The sequence below is a fragment of the Desmodus rotundus genome, chromosome 2, assembly GCF_022682495.2.
Source record: "Desmodus rotundus isolate HL8 chromosome 2, HLdesRot8A.1, whole genome shotgun sequence".
Taxonomy (NCBI): Eukaryota; Metazoa; Chordata; class Mammalia; order Chiroptera; family Phyllostomidae; genus Desmodus; species Desmodus rotundus.
In genome coordinates, this window is record NC_071388.1 from 44,536,543 (window position 1) to 44,552,310 (window position 15,768).

Below are 15,768 nucleotides of genomic sequence, written 5' to 3' on the forward strand. Positions count from 1 at the left end.
CTCCAGTTGGACCTCAAAGGACATTTTAGGAGACTGGAATTCTCTTAAGAGGGCAAGTAGCCATGGCCTCTACAAATCAGAAGAGAGCCAGAATAGGCTGAGATGAAAATGAAAGATGGTATGCAAAGATATGAGTGAGATATGGAAGGGCAGCCAGCAAACTAGAACACAGGAACAGAATTAAAATCTATTAGGTCGAACTAATGAGCAGAGTTTATTCTATAGAAAATCAAATAACATATGTGGAGGAAGCAATGTCATAAAGAACTGGTAATTAGTACTAAAGCCAATTTAAAAAGATGTCTAGATAAGTATTGTAAATCCAGTTTCAAAACAGTATCCAAAGTAAAATTTAAACAGAAGATATGCATTGTTACAAAAAATTATGAAACAACAAACCTGAACTTGAAACCCATATTACATTTTTAAAAGCCTGAATAAATTGGTATCGTACTCTATAGGAAAGGATGGGACAATGACAACTGTTCTGAGTTGCTTAGATCAACTATGACAGAGTCGTTTAATTTTTGACATTTAAATCCAGTTACATAATTCCTTTTTTCATTATTTCTATCTCCTACCGGGGCGCCCAACCTTTTGGTGTCTCTGGGCCACACTGGAAGAAGAGTCGTTTTGGTCCACACACTAAATACACAGACAGTAACAAAAACTGATGAGCAAAAAAAAAAAAAAGGTTTTAAGTAAATTTACGATTTTGTGTTGGGCTGCATTCGTAACCATCCTGAGCTGCATGCAGCCCGTGGGCTGTGGGTTGGATATCCTGAAGTCTAAGAAAACGTACTCTATATGGCAAAAGACATAAAGGAGATAGCAAAGAAACATTTTTAAAAATTAGCAGCATAAAAATGATGAAATCAAATACTTCAGTTGTAAAAATGAAGAGAAATGAACTAAATAACCTATTTTAAGTAAGATCTTCATATTAGGTCTAAAACTAAAATCCAACCATATGTTTTTTACCATAGTCATTCCTAAAATGAAATGATGTACAAAGATTAAAAGAAACAATGCTGAGAAAAGGTATAGCAGCCAGATGCAACAAACTCTAAAACAGAAGTCATGATATTAATATAAGACAAAACGCAATTCAAGAAAAACATCATTAAATAGGACAATGAGGGTTGGTTTATATAACTGAAGAATCCAGTTCACAGTGAAGACACATTGTCATGGAAATATATACATCAATAAGTGTTGATAGATGAAAAGGTCATGTTGCATACAACACCCAATAATGGTGAAAGATTTCAAATGCCGCTCTCAGGCTTTTACTTATCAAGTGATCAAGAAAAAATATAAATACAAAAATTGTGTAATATAATGAATAAAATTATACACACACACACACACACACACACACACACACAAGGTCTGTCCGGAAAAAGTCCAGCCATTGTTAATGTAATGAGAATGGTTTGTGCGACATCGATCAAACCTGGCAGCCAAGGAGAGTGAACTGGAATGGGCATGTGTGAACAATGACAACTTCACTGTACTAGTCAGTGGGGGGTGGTAGATGCCATTGAGTGAACATGTGTACCGTGGGGCCATTGCATTCAAAATAACTGAGCCAGTAGAGCAATGAATTTACTTCACATTTTGTATTGAGCTTGAACATTCCTCCACAGAAAATATCTGGATGATTCAGAAGGCTGCAGCTAAGGGTAACTGGTGATTGGCAGCTTCATCACGACAAAGTGCCTTCTCATGCATCATGTCTCATGCAGAGTTTTTTGGCAAAACATCAAATCACCCAGCTGACTCAGCCCCCATACAGCTCAGATTTGGTGCCCTGCAGATTCTAGCTTTTCCCAAAACTAAAATCACGTTTGAAAGGGAAGAGAGTTCAGACTGCTGGAGATTCAGGAAAATACGGCAGGGCAGCTGATGGCCAGTGTGAGGTCCCAAGGTGTCTACTTTGAAGGGGACTGAGGCATCATTTGTCCTATGTACAATGTTTTTAGTATCTTGTATCTTCTTCAATAAACATCTCTATTACAGAGATATAATATGAAGATATTATATAAATATAATATTTATATGTATATTTATATTACATGTACCCATATAATTCATATTATGTTTCTTGTATCGTGTATCTTCTTCAATAAATATCTCTATTACAGAGATATAATATGAAGATATTATATAAATATAGTATTTATATTTATATTACATGTGCCCATGTAATTCATATTATGCACTTTGTAATTCATACCATGTAATTCATAGTAAGCATGTAATTCATATTACATGGGTGCATACTTTCTGGACAGATCTTGTATCTATACTCTTTCATTTTTCCCCCTTCTTTTTCTTTCTGTCCTGTTTTGTTTAAAATGACATATATTTAAAGTTAGTTTTTAACCAAACATATCTCTTTGTTTTTTAATAGAAACAATTAAACCGTTTGCCCTTAATGTGATAATACGTTTGACCTTACTTCTAGCATCTTATTTCATACTCTTTTTAAATGTTACCTTGCTATTTGTTAGTTTTTAATATTGGCTATAACATTCCAAATATTCCTCGATTTTGAAACATACAATTTCTAGTTTTATGTGCATTTTTTCTCTTTCTCATTTAAAACATATTTAAACTGATATTTATCTAGATGAACAATGAAACAATATCCAGTGTTTCCCACAGTACAAGATGAGAAATTTAGCACTTGAGTTTCTTCTGGAGTAATCTGAGTTTTTAGCCCCCAAATAGTTTAAATTTGTCATGTATCTGTTTCATTAAGATTGTTTTTTTGACAGTTGCATTGTTTTATAATCATATTAATAACATTTAAACATTAGGTCTATATTTGACTGGTTTCACTGTTCACCTCATGTCTTTTATATCAGATCTTCTCCGTTCCCAAATTTTAGTGTTCGTTCATTTCCCTCTTGACCAGCATATATTAAGGAAATACTTTTTTCAGTAGAGGATTTTAGTGGTCAACTCTCTTGAGTGTTTTTCTTGTCTGAGAATATCTTTCCTTTTTCCTCACATATTACTGAATACAGGATTCTGAGTCATAATATTATTACCTCAAAGTTCTAGTACCATAAATCAACTTCCTTCTAACACTCGGTGCTACAAAGTCTGACACATGCTTTTCAAACGACGAAATACTATTTTTCTGATTGTATACCAATAGATTTTTTATTTGTTTAAATTAATAACTTTCACTAGAATATACCTTTAATATTTCCTGGGACACATGAACTATTTTGAACTGAAATCAGAAAAAAAAAACTAATTTTTTAATTATAACTCATGTTCCATTGCCCCGTCCCTTGAAAAATTCTGGTTTTTATACTTAATGTGTTGAATTGTAGCTCCCATTTTTTCTCTTATAATTTCATTTATTTATGTGTCTATCGGTACTGTAAGAATTTGCACTCCTCTTTAGTTTTCTGCATTATTCTAATGTCCATGCTTCCATTACATGATTTTAATTCAACACAATATTTTTCATTTTAAAGGCGGCAAAGTTTCCTAATCTCAGACTTCTCCCTTTTGACATTTTCTGCCATGACTTCTTAATCTCTGTAAGTATAACCTGAAGATTTTTTTAAAGTTTTTCTCTTTTATTATAGTGTCTATTTCATAGGGAGACATTACTTTCACGTTCTTAGATATCTCTCTTCTTTAGAACTGCTAAAGACTGTTGTAATGAACTTCCATCACGTGTTTACTGAGAGAGAGTCCCGTACTGTGCGTTGGTCAAGGCATGTTTGAGGAGGCACTAATGTGATTGAGATGTGTTTCCAATCACCTATATGTATGTGTGTGTATATGTGTGTATGTGTATATACAGATATACATAAACACATATGTATGTACATACACATTTACTTTTTTAAAATGATGGTAAAATATGCATAACAAAATTTGCCATTTTAACCATTTTTGAGTGTACTTCAGTGACATTAAGTACATTCGTGTTGCTGTGCAACCACCACCACCCCATCCACCTACAGAACTTGTTTCATCTTGCAAAACTAAAACTGTGTGTGCCTAATGATAACACCCCATTCTCCCCTCCCACCAGCCCTTGGCAACTACCGTTCTATTTACTGTCTAAATTTGACTATTCTAGTAACTAACTATAGAAATGATCCCTGAAAGTATAGTCTTATATTTGACTATTCTAAATGCCCCACATAAGTGGAATTGTATAGTATTTGTCTTTTTGTGATTGGTTTGTTCCACTTAGCATAACATTTTCCAGGTTCATCCATGTAGTATAGCATGTGTCGGATTTTTATTCCTTTTTAAGGCTGAATAATATTCCATTATGTACATATACCACATTTTGTTTATCCATATATTCATCAATGGACACTTGGGTTTCTTCCCCTTTCTGGCTACTGTGAATAATGCTGCTATAAACATGGATGTGGAAATATCTCTTTGTCTCTATTTTCATTTCTTTGGGTATATATCCAGAAGTGGAATTGCTAGATCATACAGTAGTTACAGTTTTAATTTTTAGAGGAACCTCCATACTGTTTTCTATAGTAGTTGCACCATTTACAATCCCATTGACAGTGCTCAATTTCTCCACATCCTCATCCATTATTTTTTAAATCATAACTATATTAATGGCTATGAAGTAGTATACCATTGTGGTTTTGATTTATATTTTTCTAATGAATAGTGATATTGAGCATTTTTTCATGTGATCAGCCATTTGTGTGTTTTTGGAGAAATATCTTTCAAATCTCTCGTCCATTTTTGAATCAGATTGTTGTGTTTTAGGAGTTCTCTATATATTCTGAATAGTAATCCTCTTTCGAATGTGTGATTTGCAAATATTTTCTCCCATTCTTTGCAGCCCCTGCCACCTTAACTTAGAGATGCTAGTGAAATTTTTCTAGGAGTCCCTTCCTTTTCATCTCCAGGCCAACTTTTCCTTCTACTCTGGTGACTTACTTATAGGCTGGTTGGGCTTTCTCTCAATTCACTCCTGTGTACTATCTTTATCATGGAATGTTGTAAAAATTTCTAACATGTGGGTTATATGGTACACCTTCTGGTTGTCGGTACTGTGATAAATATCCTAAAATATTTTATGCATCAATATTTTGTTATTTCAAAAAAATTAGGGGAGTGGGATAAGTTAAATGTATATTCTTCATTTTCCATTTTTAAGGCCATATTTCTCAAAAGTGGTAGACCTGAACCAAAATCCTCCTGGGTGCTGGTTAAAATGTTGATTCTGGGCCCCCACTCTACACCTCTGAATCAGAATCTCTGAGGGAGAGTCTCCAGGCAACTCTAATATAAATGAAAATTCAAGAACTGCTGGGTTGGGTACTATTTTGTGAGCACTTAGAAGAGACAGCAATGAACCCTTGGAACTAAGCACGGTTCACACGGAAGTCATAGCAGGTGATTCTTAACATCTTTTTGGCAGGTATATAAGTTATGTAACTCAAAATGTGGTAAACAATAGTTGGATCCTGGATATCTGACAAGGTTTCCCACGGTTCTTTTCCCCAAGGTTCGCCTGGCAGGCGCGAGGGAGAAATATCTATCTGTACAATGCAAAGACGGTGATAATGTGCAGGCAAGACCAAGGCTGGTGTGCAGTGCTCAGCGTAGGTTCTGATGCTTTAGAGTGGTTTTTAGAGAAATTGTAATGCACTCACAGGAGATTTGCCAGAGGAGCTAAGGAATTAAAAACCCTGTAATTTGAGAAAGCAGTGAGGAAATTTCTTGTTTAGTAGTGTTTCTTAACTCTGCTGAACACATGTCACTTGGGGACCCTTAAAAAACTACTCAATCCCAGGCCCCAACCCCAGACCAATTAAATCAGCATCCTCCCATGTGAGAACCACAACTGCTATTTTTGCAAAGCTTCCTGGGTTATTTTAATGTTTAACCAGAGTTGAGGACCACTGTTCTGAAAAAAAAAAGGATGTGAGCTTTGTGAAGCTCACATGTGGAAGAGGAATACAAGCATTTCTGTAACAAATGCCATGCCTGACTGTTCACCTGGCAGAAGTGGACATTGGTCCAGTTGAGTCAGCAAATGGCTACTGCCACAGCTCACCTGCCAGGCCCAGGCTCTCAACGCTGTGAGCAGTTTCTTCCCTTTATTAAGAAGCATGGAACTCCTTGACATGAACCTTTCAGATACTGGCAATACATGGATCGAGATAAATGAAAATTGACGCTCCCATGATCTCATCTGCTCTGGTGGTTTCACCTACTACTTACGCTGATCACTCCATAATCTGGGTCTCTAGCCGCATGGCTCATCTATCGACCACGTCTCCATCCGGATCTCTCACTGACGACTCAAATGTAACATGCCTTGAACTGAGTCATTATCTAACCCTATTCTTGCTTCTGTTTCTTATGGTCGATGGAGCAACTGCTGTCCCAGGCACACAAGGCAGAAGCCTGGGAATTACCCTTACTTCCTCTGCCTCCCTCACTAGCCTGTACCTACTTAATTACCAGTTCTTTCCTGATTCTGTGCCTCCCTCCGTCTGAACTACCTCAGCCCTCATTCCCAAAACAGCCTTTGTTTGCTCCCTGTTTCATGTCTTCTCCCCTCCCAGCACTGCAGTAGAGGAGTGGCTCTAATGTTCAAATCTGACCATGTCAGTTCCCACTTAATTTCTCAGTGCCCCCCCACACCGTTTGTGAGAAAAGAACCATACTCTTTAACTTGACAGACAAGACCCTCCTGCTCACATTTCCAGACTCATCTCCCAACATTTCTCAACATAACACTAAACTATGGGCGAGGACTGGAATGCATTACCCACACTTACTTCTTCATTTAACTTCTATCCATCCTTTAAATTTCAGCTTATGCTCATCTACTCCAGGGAGTATTACCTGACCTCTTTGGTCCAATACCTTCCTCCTCTGACTCTCATTTAGAGATAATGATGTCCGATTCTGACTCTGTTCCATAGAGTTCCACCCAGCTCCTGGAAACCCACTTGGTCCAAACCCCAGAAACTAGTCCTATGCCTAGTGCAGATGGGGTACTCAACACACAGGGTGGGGCAAAAGTAGGTTTATAGTTGTTCATATGGAAATTCAATAACTAATGAATAATAATACAAAAAAATTCTGTTTTGCATACTCAAAACTGTAAACCTACTTTTGTCCCACCCTGTATATTTGCTGACTTAGTGTTGGTGAAATGATTGAGTGAATCTTTTCAGGGGCACATTTGCCATTATTTGTGTGATTTAAGGATTAGGAACAGTGGGGGCTTCCTCAACTGTAGGAAAATATAGCTCCTGGCTTCTTAATTGTTAGGAAAGATCACTTTGTGGTCAGCCAAAGCCTGCTGGACCTCCTGGCATGAGAAAAGGAACGAACCAACTTCCACCAATGGGTGTTCTTGGCTAGGTTCTGGGGATCATGGACACGTTGTTGATGAAACCTTGGTATGGAGACTGTAAGGGACTGGATGAGAGCACCCATTTTGTGTGGTTCTCAAAGATACTGGAAAGAACACTCTGGGCTTCTGGGAGATCGAGAGAGCTTTTTCTAGTTCTTTCTCTTTAACTGCCAAGCAGAGGCCTGAGGCAGCTGGTGAAGTGCCATAGGCTGCTGTCCCAGAGCAGAGAGGTGGAGAAATGCAGCCAGGAATGAAAACATTCGGGCCAAACATTTCAAGCATTTTAACATCTTAGGGTCAAAATGGCCTTGCTGACCTCTGGCCACTTGGAACTTTCACACCAGATCAGCCATCAGGAAAATGAAAACTGAGTTCCTATGTAGAAGATACTGTTTATGCCTTAAGTGTGGAGAAAACTATCCAGGCAGACCACACAGAAGGGAGTGATGGGCCCAAACGACTAGCTGGGCAGGCAAGGCTGGGGTTTGCCAGCTGCTGTGTGGCCACCAAGTTTTACCTTTTATCCCTTTTCTTGCCTTGGTTGACTCTTCTAGATCACAGCCGTTGCTTTGGTAAAGTCACACTAGTGAAATGAGGCTGATGACATCCATGCTGCTGCCTCACACCTATGACTGGAATCAGGAGGGGTGATGGACATGAATACATTGTCTTCTAAGTGTGGTACACATGTAAAAGATGGTTATTATTATTGTGATTTTAATTATTTCAACAGTCTTTCCTGCTTGAACTGTTTCTTTCTGGGCTCCTGTCCTGAAATGGACAGGGCTCCATTTCCCACTTGGAAAATAAATGCTCTCTTCCTGTCTCTGTTTAAATCATGATCAGGGCAGAATCTTTAATTGATACTGTGGTATCAATGACTTCAGAGGTTTATTCCAAGAGAAACAAAAATGGACACTTGGCAGAAAACGAGAAACAAGTCCTCTCGGTTCTACAGAAACAAAGACGAAAAGGAGTTATGCCCTGGGGAAAAGTGGGAGGTCTGGGTTTTGCCTGGGCTGTATGACCCCAGGCAGGGCACTTCCCCTTTGGATAGAGGATTCCTCATTTTGAAGAGGAAGGCCTGGGACCAGGTGCTCTCTTGACTCCTTCCCACCATTTTTAATGATGCTAGAGACTCTTAGGTCCTCTGCAAATTAACACAAGTCTTTTGGAATAATTCAATAATATCCCAGGGTGCTAAGACGACATGCAGCTGAGATGACTAGATTGATCTCTGTAATCTATTCAGAATCTTAGAGTAAGGAAGCCACCACCACCACAACCAACCACCATCATCACCACCAATAACTGCCACCACCATCACTACCAACCACCACCACCACCACCCTCACCAGATCTATGACCAACACCAGCACACAATCACCGTCACCACTACCACCATCACCCCCACCACTACCACCAGCATCATCACTACTACCACCACCACACTATGCCATCACCATCACCACAATCACCACCAACCACCACCATCACCACTAATAACCATGACTTCATTACCACCACCACCACCAGTGTCATTACCATTATCACTACCACCCCTACCTCCAGCACTTTCATGGCAATATACAGTTCTATTTTTTATTTTATTTATTTATTTATTTATTTATTTATTTTACAGTCCTATTTTTTAAAATGGGAAACATAACATACAAAAATGTCTTAACTTGTGGGGTTGATATAATCCCAGGAAACATTCTGGGATAGGATGTGTAGTGAGATGTCAGGACTAAAGTCATGGAAGTAGTTTTTGTCAGGCTAACAAAGTTGCTTATCTGACAATGTTGTTGGGTGGGCAGATCAGGGAAATACCAGTGATAAAGAGTATATGAACTTTATTAAGACCTTTGGTAAGATTCCTCTGATAATCTTTAAAAAAAAAAAGAATAAATATGGGCCAAGTGATAGTATAGGAAGTGGAATAAATTTTCTAAAAGAGTGTTGTGTAGTTATTGAATTAATAACTGCATTTCAGGATCATGTAGTGGATTGCCTCAGAATCGTGTAGTTCATCATTTTTATCGATGACTTAGTTGAAGAGGTCATGCTCGTCAGATTTGGGGATGACAGGGAACCGACTGGAAGGGACAGTAACTAACAGAATCAAAGCCAGAAATATCCGGGCAAGCTGGCAAGATAGACTGAACAAGATAAAATTAGGAGTAAATGCAAGGGCTCTGTATTTGGGTCCCAGGTAGCATCTGTACAAGCATGGAATGGGGGAGGGGCAGATGATATAGTTCAAGAGCAAGTTTAAAAGAGAACTGGGTTTTTTTTTTTCAGTTAATACTAAACTTAACATGTATTACTGGTATAGATTCCTAATTCATCCTCACAGGATTTCAACAGAACTCTAAAATGTAGAAAAAAGGAAAGTAATTATCTTACTCTACTTAGTGCTAATTAGGCCTCCCTTGAGATTTTGTATTTTATTCGTTAAGAATGAAGACATTCGAGAAAACTGGGACCAGAATGACAATGATAGTAATGATGCTGGAACCAATGGCCTATGAGTCAGGATGGAGCAATGGAAAGGGCACTGACCAGTGAGTGGGGAGCCAGGCTATTGGCTGTGAGATCCCGACCAAGCAAATATTTCTGGAGCTGATGACAGGCCTCCCTGGGTAGAAACACGGACCGTGGTAGTTGGCTGGCCTGTTCTGCTGAGGGGGTTTTGGCCCTCTGGTTAGGCCACACTATAAGTGAGTTCCTTTCTCCCTACCTCACCCATGAAAGGATAGGGCCTCTTGTGCCTCCAAGCAAGATTTTACACTCTTATAAGGCCATTAAGTTTTGCAAATTATATCAATTCTTTCCCTTGGGAAATGATAGAGGCCTGAGTTAAAACTCAGCCTGTCCTACTAGCTTTGTGACCACTTGAATTTTCTGAGACTCGCTTTCCTTGTTTGTGACATAGAGTTAGTACCAGGTTCTGTATGATGTGAATATTAAGTGAGACAATGCATATACAAAATATAGCACAATGTGGGGCACAACGTAGGTGCCCAATAAACGGTGTAGCTAATGTTACTACTACATTTACTACCACCATCCATCTTTTTTGTTTCTCCCCCTCTTCCTCTGCTGCCCAGGCACTGTGCTGGTCTCAGGGGGTACAGGAGAAAGAAACTTCGTGCTCCCTGCCTGCACCAAGCCTACAGTCTAACCAGCACTGTCCAGCTGAACTTTCTGCAATAACTGAAATATTCCACATGTGTATTCTCCAATATGGTAGCCAACAGCCACATGTAGCATTTAAGCACTAGAAATGTGACTGATGTGACTGAGGAACTGAATTTTAAATTTCATTTAATTTTAATGAATTAAATGAAAGTGGAAATAGTCCCACGTGGAAATAGCACAGCTCTAGACACCTTTCAGGTACATTTCTGAGACTGGCCAATAAAGATGCATCAAGAGAGAAATGCACATAAAGCACCAGCATAGTACCTGAATGATTCGCGTATGTGTTCATTTATCACATTTAATTATCTACTGTGCATAAGTCCTATCCCAGGTGTTGTGGGTACACTGCCAGCTGTACCTTCTGGGAGCTCACTGTTGAGTGGCAGATATGCAGATAAATCCTTTTACCATAAGGAGGTAAGTGTATGCACAGGAGCTACAGGTGCAGCAGAGAGAGGTCTGTAACCCAGATGAGGTCTGTAACCCAGATGAGCAATCAGAAGGACATTTTAAGACCTGAGCAGTCTTGAATAAGTAGATCTCATAGAGGGACTCAGTGGATATTTATTCCATTTACAACAGATTATATTACAGGGCCACTAAGCCCACAGCTGGAAGCAGAGGTGGCTATGAGGCAAACCAGGGAAAACGTATAGCTAGGGCCAATTTGTTTTCTTGGAAAACTTCCCCTGTCTTTTGGTATTGTCTGATTCCGTTTCTCTTCTGTGGCCACAGTTTTGTCACCTGAGGACATTTTTTGATGATGTGCATAACTTTACTTTTTATTGTTTTATTAGTAGTCACTAACCATGAGTGATTTGGGGAGGGGGAAGGCGATGAACTCTGTTACACATGAAGTGACCTCAACCCCCACTGTGGTTTGGCTGTGGAATTCCGATACTTACTATAAACAAACAGCTCTGTGAACACGGCCAATCGGTGAAGAAACTGCTACGGATCAGTTGGGCTGGCTGAATATGGCTGTGATAGTGATGCACGTTCACAGGAGCGAGGGCTGTTCTAATTGCTGGGGTGGAGAAGGGGGAAATTAGGCCCATTTATATATTTTACACAATAATTCAAAGTTAATATGTGACATCAAGCCAGAGAGTTCTGTAGCTGACATATGTTCACATAAAGATAGGCACAGCTTTATATTGTATGGTTTCGATAATCATACTTGTGCTTATATAAAGCAAGAGTATCTGTGTGATTCCTTCTCCCATGAGACCAGGGAGATGCTCGTGCAGCCTGGCCTGGTTGTGTGAGGCCCTGATCTATGTGAGACCCTGGAGGGCACCTGCTTTGACTGCGGCAGAGTTGCCTCTGCTGGATGGAGGTGTAAATTGATGCAGCCTTTCTGAGAAGCAGCTTTTCATATATATATACCAGGGGCCTTAAAACATTTATGTCCTTTGGCTCAGTCATTCTACTTCTGGGAATCTACCCAAAGGAAGCATTTGCAAATGTGTACAACAAAGACTTTGCCCAAGATACTGTACAGTTATCTGTAGTTGCTAAAGACAGGAAACAACCTAAATGACTAACAGTGTGATAATATACAGTTACGAAGATGATGTTCATGAAGGACTTTTTCTACAAGAAGGCAGAGAAATAGCTTCAGAAGCTAAGCAACCACCCAGAAGTCAGACAGACTGGGTTTGAATCTTGGCCTTGCCACTTACTACTGTGTGACTTGGGCAAGTCACCTGAACTGTGTGGGGTTGATAATATATAATACTTGCCTTAGGAGGACTTCTGAGGATTAATGACACAATAAACATAAAAATACTTAATACTTGCAAAGTACATGTTTTAGGTACCCAATAAATGTTGGATGTCTGTGGACTGTAAGATTTCATGGCATAAAAATAGATGGCAAGGAAATATGCCCATGTATTAACAGTATGGAATCTGGTTGAACTGTGGGTGCTTTGTTTGATTCTTTGCACACTTTTCAACTTCCCAAATTTCCTACATTCAATATGAATTACTTTTATACTAAAAAGTATATCATAACGATGTAACACAATAAGATATTGAAAGAAAAGAGTTTGACCACAACAAAACAGTACTTCTCTCTTTCTCCTTCCCTTCCAGGGGAAGAGCTGGAGGCAGCCTTCTGCCCCAGAGATCAGCAGAAGAGGGTAGAGCTGCTTTATAGCTTCTTCCTCTGGCAGAGCCACATAAGTGCACAGCCCAGACGCGGGAGTAGGGGGTTGGCTGTATCCAGGGCTACTTGTTGAAGGTGCTCTGAGAGTTGGGGTGGGGGACAGGGAACAGATGTCCTTAGCACTTTCTGCTATCTCTGGGAGTCTAGATTCCAAGATGCTCTGATGTGTATCATTTCCTCCCCATGTCTTAGTTAATCTGAACCAAATACTGACATAAAATTGTAAGGTGGGGAAGACTCATCTACTTGCTCCCTATCTCCAGACCCCTCCCATAAAAATGCTTGTAATAACACCTACATCTACAGCACTGTGCATAAACTTTAAGCGAGATTGGCAAAGAAAAGACTTAGATCAGGGGTACAACAGGGAATAACAGGAAAGTTAGTCTAGTTGAAGCTGCTTTATTTAATGAGTATAATTTATATTGGGAATCTTTGGCAAATACAGCCCTTTCTAACACCACAAACAGCGAGGTCCCTCCCCACCTTAGGGCATATCTCTGGAGTGACAGGGTCACAAAGCACAAAGGTGTGTGTGCGTGTGTACGTGACCAAAGAGTGAGGACATTTGGTCCCTAGGATCTAAAGTCTTTCATTGACAAAGACGGTGGCCTGTGCTCCAGCAAGTCTCCGTCTGTTGTTTTAGACATAGAATCCCAGGCACCGAAATAACGAAGTCGTTCCGGGGAATGGAACCAGAGGAGCAATCTCCGGCCTGTGTCTTGATGGATGCCCTTCATCAGTGACACCCCCTGGTCCACACCTTCAGGCAAAAGGTGCGTTCCCCCAAGCACCCAAAATGAAAGAATGACAAACGGCCCTCTTCCGGACAGCGAGGTCATCGTATGCTAATGAAGTCAGAGGAGACAAACGCGCGGAGCCTGCCTCCGAGCTCGCCCCAGGGTTCGTGGTTCGTAGTTCTCCCGCGCGCCACTGCGGCGCAGCCACAAAACATCGCGCGCTGCCGCAGACCCTCCTACCTCCGGGGGTGGGGGGGGAGGGGTCTTGCCTGACACTTTGAGTTCTGCAGCTGGATCACGCACCTCTGGGTGAAGCCTCCTGGTTCTGGCCCCCTGCTTCCCACTGCAATGATGGCGGGGATGGGGGCGGCGCATCAGAATCACCTGTAGGTCTTTTCGAACTCCACAGCTCCCTTCCTAAATTCTAGTCCACTCGTCCAGAGCAAGGATATCTCAGAATACGTAGGGTGAGGTGGATTGGTGGAGTTTTTAAGCCCACAGGTGATGCTAGATGTGCGCCCCTCAAGACACACACACACACACACACACACACACACACGGGAACACATCTAGTGACTCGGAGACTAAAGAGGTCAGCTTTACATTCTCTCCCTGACCCTTCTCCCCTTCTCTAGCTTGTATTTGTCCAGGTATCCGTGTTCTCTTCAGCTTCCCTTTAAGCTCCCCTAGCCCAGGAGCTTTGCGGAGTACCCGAAGTCCTGAAACCCTGCGAGACGGTCAAACGTCAGAAAAAGTGTCCCCCGCTCCTTGCCGCCCTCATGCACCCTGGAGGGCGAACTGGATACCAAGCAGCCAAGGTGAGAAACCTGTCCAGTTGCTTCAGCAAACTGCCTGGAGCAAGGCCGCTTCCCGCCTGCACACCTTTGAGGTTTGGAAGGTTCTCCCAATCCAAGAGGGAGCCTGTACCCCACCCTGAGCCACTCCCGTGCCTTCACCCTAACAGCGGGAGATGTCCTCCTGAAGGGACTTTGGAGCAGGTGGCACCGTCAGGGTGGGCACAGTGGCCTCGGCTGCACCTCTTTCCCCTGGCCACGGGACCGGCTCCCGCTTTGCCCTCCTTTTCCAAGTTGCTGCAGCCCACCTCCCCACGCCCAAGCCCCTCTCCTCTGCGCCGGCCACTGTCTTACCTCTCACCAGGCAACACTTGGTTGAGCGTTTCTTCGGAGCGCTCCTTTCTCGGAGCTTATTCCCTTACTTGGGAGGAAAGAGGAACCAAGAGACAGAAAGGGGACCGGAGCCGGCGTCTGAGCGTCTTCCAGCCCGCTCAGCAAGCTCGGGGAGGCGATGGCAGCCAGAGTGGGCGCTGCGGAGCTCGGGTGGCCCTGCTGGGGTAAGGTAGCGCTGGGGGCTTCTGCCTGCTCGGTTATCCGCGGCTCGGAGCAGTCCTCCTCCGCGGCCCGCTACTACGGCACTGCGGCGCCCTGCCCCTAGCGGTTTGGTAAGTCCCGCTGCCACTCTCAGCGCGGAGCCCTGCCTCCGGGCGCAGAGCCCGCCCCAGCCACACACCGGCGAGCGCGCGTGCGCGCTCTCACACACGCACGCACACACACACATACACACGCGCGCGCCACACACACAAACGCGCGCGCGCGCGCCCACGCATACACGGATATGAATACAGATCTGTTCAGTGGGGACCCGCGCACCTTCGGTGCAACTTGGGTACAGTCATGGTTTGGGCACTTTTCACTGGTAGGGCTTCAGTTTAGCAGGAGGAGTTAGCTTATGAGTTCTGAGAGGTTGCAGTAGTGGGGCTCCGCAGGGCGCCAGAGGCCTGCTGACTCTGGGGAGGGAGGACAACTGTTTGACGAATAAAATACCCATTGGGCATTTCCACAAATCAGACAAGTCCAGGCTGCCTTAATATCTCCACCCAATAAGAAAGAAAAAATCAACAAGTTCTCTCCGTTTCCCAGGAACTGCGTGTCTGTAGCCTCCAAATCACTTGCTGCTCAGGGACACATTTCTGACGTCTCTGACCTTGGTGGCCAGGGCCTGATGGCTGTTTGATCTGGAAAGATTTCCCCCTCCTCAGGTGTGGTGGAGAGCTTCACAGGCCCATCAGAGCGAGGCTCTGAATGCCATACCAGGTCTCAGAGACTGAGGGTTGTTAGTTTCATTCTCCATTGGTTTTAGATGATTATGGATGGTTTTCCTGCATAGCAAACAGACCACACCTTCTTTTAAACAAATAGACAAGTACAGAAAAGGCTCTGGGGTGAGGGGTTAGGGATGAGGGC

The 15,768-nt window shown here is 42.2% G+C and overlaps 1 protein-coding gene and 1 pseudogene across 8 annotated transcripts in view; both read right to left on the reverse strand.

The window, feature by feature from the left end:
- DGKG (diacylglycerol kinase gamma) overlaps nucleotides 1–14,929 on the reverse strand; it is a 191,523-nt gene extending 176,594 nt beyond the window's left edge. For 7 of the 8 annotated variants that reach the window (XR_008426130.1, XM_053918191.2, XM_053918190.2 and 4 more), the window contains exons 1-2: nucleotides 14,656–14,929; nucleotides 11,500–11,621 (exon numbers count right to left, since the gene is read on the reverse strand). The gene's annotated coding sequence lies outside the window, so the exon portion shown is untranslated. Of the gene's footprint in view, nucleotides 1–7,904; nucleotides 8,020–11,499; nucleotides 11,622–14,655 lie in introns of all 8 variants that reach the window. The other variant, XM_045199033.3, reaches the window with a different exon arrangement.
- On the reverse strand, nucleotides 4,079–4,152 carry LOC112309676 (small nucleolar RNA U3; annotated as a pseudogene).
- Nucleotides 14,930–15,768: the final 839 nt, after the last annotated feature.